The following is a 6,166-nucleotide window of genomic DNA, read 5'->3' as shown; positions in this document are numbered from 1 at the left end:
GGCGGCGCCACAGCTAATAGAACATGCCCTTGTGGTACCCAGCAGATGTCATCTTGCTGTGGCCATGTGAAATTGTTTGTTGAGCCTTTGCACATGAGTCTCACATTAACACAAACGTTCTCTCGATCATAGCCAATTGCCATCCTCATATACCATCGACCATCATATATACAGGCCAGATATTGTCCAGGTTGCGGTGTTAAGGTATTGCTGGTAACATGTGAGTCATCAGTCTTCCCAACTTTGTATTCTTGTAGCATACATTTTTCATCAACCAGTGGTAAAAGTTTGCAAACTTCAATGGCTGTTCTACTGAGCGGCTTGAAACAGTGCTGGTTCTGAAAACCAATGACTCGTTGTGCTGCCTTGAACCTTGGTTTTTAATTCGCTGCTTGTTCTGCGACTTCTTCAGTGAGTACATAAAACACCTCCACCCCAGCAATGTTTTCTCTAGCATATTTGCACAGTGGTTTAGCACTGAGCAGTCTTTCTTTTCCTGACTTAACTAACTGCTTGGAGTGACGGGTGGCCAGTCTCTTGACCACCCCGCGAATCCCATCTCACGGACCTTTTTCATGTGAGATGGCAAAGAAGCTCCAAGATGCTGTAAGATTGAAATCAAGCTCATGGTAACATAAGTTGGCAAAGTTCTTGTAATTCTTGTATTGGGCGCCAGATCCATCACTGAAATAATTCACATGAGTCACTTGAGGTAGGTTTTTTTAATGAATCTGATGAGCGTTCTCTGGATTGTATGTATACAATCTAAAATGCGTTATCCGGATTGTACGCTTTGGATTGTAATCTAAAAGTGCTGCAAAAATTGTTTGCGAAGTATTGGGTCACATAATCAGATTACGACTTGCCGATTAGACCAAACCAAAAGAAAACGGTAAAGTAGCAAGCATCTATATTTGATACGGTGTCTTCGGTAAAACCCGAAGTGTTTGTCATAAACCAGTTCTACGATAAGTTTTATATTGAGCTTTTTATTGGCCTTTCAATTCACATGAGAACATCACGTGACAAGACAATAACCAAATATCATGTCTACGTCCAAGAAATAAAGAGATTCGAATCTACGGCAGCTTTTCGTTTTTGAGCTTTTAAGAGCTTGTAATTACATTTTCACACATTTGGCACCTACACCACAACAGAGTAAGACATGGTGAATCTTTTGATACCAAATAACTGTAATCTGAATTTTGTTGCAGGTCAACCTTTAAGTCAGGAAAAGAAAGACTGCTCAGTACTGAGCAACTGTACAAGTATGCTAGGGAAAACATTGCTGGGGTGGAGGTGTTTTATGTACCCACTGATGAAGCCGCAGATTAAGCAGCGATTTTGGAACCAAGGTTCAAATCAACACAACGAGTCATTGGTTGTCGGGAACAGCACTGGTTCAAGCCACTCAGTAGGAAAGCCATTGAAGTTTGAAAACTTTCACCACTTGTTGAAAAAAATGTATGCTACAAAGATATAAAGTTGAGAAGACTGATGACTCACATGTTACCAGCAATACCTTAACACCTCAACCTGGACAATATCTGGCCTGTATATATGATGGTCGGTAGTATATGGGGATGGCAATTGGCTATGATCAAGAGAACAATGATGTTAATGTGAGATTCATGTGCAAAGGCTCAACAAACAATTTCACATGATCAAAGCGAGAAGACATCTGCTGGGTACCACAAGAGCGGTTTTTTATTAGCAGTGGTGCCACCACCTACGACCAACTCAGGCAAAACATATGCATTTGAAGCTACAACAATTGATAACATTTAGGAATATATGTTAATAAAATAATTCAAGCTTCATTACTATCACAATCACAAACCAAAAGAAAACAGAAAATTTGATAATGAAAGGATAATAATCAGCCAAGTTAAAGCTTGACAAGCAGGATCATCTCATTTAATTAAGGCGATTTAAAAAGGTGTTTGGAGGCCATTTGAAACTCAATTTTAAGCGGTTTACAGTATGAAACACAAACTTTAGATAGTTTTAATAAAATCTGCATATGTGAATTGGTGTAAACATGAGAAAAATGTGTGACTTTGTTGAAACCACAAGTTGACCTGGACCTCTACTATTGCAGTATTTCGACTAAGACGTTAATCTTGCAGGCTTATGGCTTCTATACACAGACCCGATGCATATACAGAGAAGACGAGACTAGTGTTGAATAGCTGAGGCTTGGGGAAATTCAGAAATAATAACGGAAACAAAGGCAAATTATATGTTAGAAGCAATAATTGTTTTTTAATAGTCGCTAAAAAAGCATTTTTGGTCATTTTCGGTCGGAGTTATCTCCCACATTATTCTTCTGAAAATTTTCATTCATTTGCTTGTGTAAATATACAAATTGTGTGTAAACACAAAATAATCTATACCTCTCACTGGTATATTCTTGAATTTATAAGAGTCTAAAGTCAGCTAAATATGCTATGCCCTCAAACTCGGGCGAAAAATGGTTCAAGTTCCCCAAGTTTCATGATCAGATAACGACTAGATGATTAGACCAAGCCGAAACAAAACTGTAAAGTAGCGAGCATCTATATTTGATATGGGTTTCTCGATAAAACCCGAAGTGTTTGTCATAAACTAATGCTACGAGAACTTTTCTATTGAGCCTTGTATTGGCCTTCAATTTCACGTGAGAACATCAGTTGTCAAAACAATAACAAAAATGCTGGACTAGCCTACGTCAGTAAAATAAATTGATTCCAACCGGCGGCGATTAACTGTTCGATTTAGAGCTTTTAAAAGCTTGCAATTACATTTACACATATTTTGCACCAACAACACAGCAGAGTAAGACATGGTCAATCTTTTGATACTATACACCTGTAATGTGAATTTATTTTGTGCAAGTCAACCTTTACAGCTTTTGATTAAAAGCTCTTAAATTAAAAATTAGATTAAAATTCTTGTTATATATGTTGGATGAAATGTGGTGTACTCTTGCATGTGTGACACAATAGTTATGATATAGTTAACTAAAAAATTCACAGACATCTAAAACCATCACTTTTTGTGAGATTTACAATGTAGCTCTCTGTTTCAAAGTTCAATGTATTACACGAGCTAATTATATTTATCAAAGCGTTTTCATAAAAAGATTAAAATGTTGATATCATCGAAAATGTTGCAACTCTTACTCACTATTTATTGAGTAGGATGTACAACTAATATTGATGTCATTATTTGGCAAATACTTCCTATAAACCTTTTAAAACCAATATTTTGAAATTGTCCATTGCATAAAGTTTTAAAAATCGTGATATAATCGTTGTATTTTCCTTCTTTTGACTTTCTGCATGTTGTTTTATGTGATTTGGCTGCAGGGATGTTTCAAAATTAAAATTGAGAATTTTTGATTGCATTGATAAAGTTCGGAAGAAAATTTTTACTCCAAAAAGATGTCAATCGTTGCACTTCCTGTTCTTCATCCAGTGATGTCATCGGCTATTGCAGCCAAGTTGCGGTGTTATGCATATTTATTGACGTACATATTATTTGTGTTTGCTTATGAGTGTTTAGATGCAAATTAGAATGTAAGCCTATCCTTAGATACACCGTTACAGCCAGTTTCAAATATTATAAAGATAGTTTGATTAGAATTAGTCCCACTGGTTTCCTTTAAATACCGTATGAACACGTGAGTATCCATTGATAACGTGACAGTATGTCTATTTTTATAAACAACTAGCATGACTATAGATGTAATTTTTGGAGAGGTCTGAGCACTTTTTTTTGTGTGAGCATTGTAACTGGAATTGAGTTTTGCTAATTTTAATCTTAAAACATCCTGTCTGTCAGAACACCAAAAACAACCAACAAAATTTCAAATGATGGAAAAACTTCAATACTTTTTGACCAACTATTTTTGAATTTGACAGGAAAAGAGGCCGTTAAGACTACGAAGCAAATGAACTATGTATTAAAATTGAGACTAAAATGTCACAAGCATCTTAATTACTGTTTAAACCGTATAATAATTGCTGACATTTCCAGAAGCACAGCAAGCGTTATATTAAAGTGTAACAGACAGCAAGGAGAACCACACGTTTTTAAAAAGCTTGTGAAAAATCATGGCAGCTTTGACTATCCATCATCAGTGGCCTCTAAGCACAAGTTGTCTTATCCTGCATATATGCACAGCTACAAGCAAGGTGCCTGGATGATTGTATTGGTAGTTCATTAGTACAGCCTTTTCATTAGCCTTTTCTCCATCAAATACAAACTCCAAGCAGTTCTACTTGTAAATGTATGAGAGTGTAAACTGATCAGTTCTTTTAAATATTTTTTACAAATGTTTGTTTGCATCTCCTTGCTGATTTTCTACCCATAGTACAAGATTGCTGGGACTGTTCTTGATCAGTGTGAATACCTAATTTTCTCAGCTGTCGCTATCCTTGTGCTTTTCCTCTAGCTGTCTCTGGCAGTGATGTTTCATGAACGGGCTGAATTCTAAAAACTTTACCTCGGGAAATTATCAAAGCAGCAATTTATTTGTAAAAAATAATTTTTTCGTTGCAACTTTTCAATATTTACCCAGTATGAAACCTTACCTATTACGCAACGTTTTTCCCAAACCTCCAACCATGGCTTGGAGCGGAAGGAGGCCCAGAATTCTTATTACAGAAAAACTGGTACCCTGTCAGTCTGGCAAGCTGAATTTGTAAAATTATTACACATAGGCTATGGGCCAAGCAGGCAAAACAGTTCTAGAAATGATGTTCCTTTGGCACCTCATTTTGGTGGCATTTTCTGCAGTGATTTAGACTAATTTTGGTATGGAGAGCTCAAAACTGAAGAGTTGCCACAGCTGCCATTCCCACTTCTATGATGCATTTGATAAAAATAATATATTAGGATTTATCTCCCCTATAAATTAAATTATTTCCATAGAAGCGTCAGATTTGCAACTTTTTATCATAATTATTTTGCTGTAATTTAGGATGTCATTGGTGAAGTTGAAATTTATCTTTTATCTATTTTCGAACATTCCATATCGTACTATTGTTACACCCACATGTAAACTATATACATGTATATATGAATATGTACATACATGTATGTAAATAATTTTATGGTTTAATAGCTTTATTTTACAAAAACTTTTCAAAACACTATAATTATGTTTTATAACCTGACACAGATTAGTTATGTTTTATTACCTGACACAGATGAATAATAGAAAATAATAAGATACAAGATAAGTGCATTCACTGTTTGAGCTTTGACATGATTTGTGTAGCTCACATACATGACTCTCAAAAAATTAACTTAATAAACATTGACTAGTCACTGTCTAGAAAGCTGGAAAACACTTTTAAAGAGCCTGAATGGTCTGTTTCAAATAGTGTACGCTTCAAGTTGTCTGCAATCGCTACTAGATTCACAGAACATATGCCATCAGAGACAAATAACAGCAAAATTGAGCTTGTTATGAGAAAACACTGTGAGGTGAGAGAGTATTTCAGAAGTCGACCTTCAGCAGGTAATGAAAGGACTTTGGGAATCATTTAAGTTTCAAAGCGACTTTATTCTCTCTGTGAAACCTACACACGCAGACTCTATGGCCAATGAGATAGCACCCAGGAAAATGGTACAGACTTCAACTGACTAACAGACCGGCTGTTTGTGTCTAGGTCTAAACCAGTCAGTCCCTCCCTTCAATCGCTGAAAACCATGTGCATTGTGTCAATTATGTAGCAGCTATACATACATGTATATGGAAAGGGTCAACAACACAACTTGCCAAAGCACAATTTCCTTCTTTACATCGGTGGATACTGGGTAAGGAAAATGATGAGTATGCAGTAAAGTGTCATACCAGAATTATCGCCCCACCTGAAATTCTACAAGCTGTTCTATGGGAGTGTCAAAATCCAGGTTCCGAGGGAACTGATGTGCCAGTATCATGGCAGAGCTGCCTTACACAGAGCTTTACACATGCATGCACTGAAACAAAACTGTAGCAGGAGTAGCAGAAGATGCCGATAGTGAGGAAAATGATTAAGAACTAAACATATTGAACAAATAGTTAGGATATGCGATATTTTGAAATATCCCAGCTCGTTTTGTAAGACTGCTGATATTAGCTGTTAATAATACCACTAATAATAATGCTAATAATAATCACCAATTATTATAT

This window comes from Watersipora subatra, chromosome 8 (genome assembly GCF_963576615.1).
Source record: "Watersipora subatra chromosome 8, tzWatSuba1.1, whole genome shotgun sequence".
NCBI classification, from domain to species: Eukaryota; Metazoa; Bryozoa; class Gymnolaemata; order Cheilostomatida; family Watersiporidae; genus Watersipora; species Watersipora subatra.
This window is presented reverse-complemented; position numbering follows the sequence as displayed.